The following is a 524-nucleotide window of genomic DNA, read 5'->3' as shown; positions in this document are numbered from 1 at the left end:
AAAAAAAAAGAAACCAATATTTTATCTATTAATGCCTGTTGTGTTTCTTCATTTTGTTTAAATGCCTGACAAGACTGCTAGAAAAAAGCACGTTTTCGTAGAATACATCTCCTTTCGCTTTCAGCTAACAGTTCTGCATTAATTTTTGTTGTGTTTCCAGTACAAAAAAAAAAAAGACAAAAACTTATACCAAACATTTGCAATGTTTATACTTTTATTATTCTCAAAATGCATAACAATAATAATAATAGCACCACAATTTCCTTCTTTATCATTAGTACAGGTGATATCTATTAGCCACCCAGGACACAGAAAACTACTGACTTCTGGGAACAGATTTTTCTCTAAGTTTTACCCTACTTTCCCACCTCTGTCAGTTATAGTCATACAGCACACGTGAAGAGAGCCAGACTTGTGTGGAGATGGTAGCATTAGAGTAATTGCTCTGGAAAGTCAGCATTAGCTGCTCTGATCTCTGGGATACAAATATGAAGAAGTATACCCGCTATGGAGAATGAAGAGTG

The sequence above is a fragment of the Eurypyga helias genome, unplaced genomic scaffold (assembly GCF_000690775.1).
Source record: "Eurypyga helias isolate BGI_N326 unplaced genomic scaffold, ASM69077v1 scaffold43014, whole genome shotgun sequence".
NCBI lineage: Eukaryota > Metazoa > Chordata > Aves > Eurypygiformes > Eurypygidae > Eurypyga > Eurypyga helias.
This window is presented reverse-complemented; position numbering follows the sequence as displayed.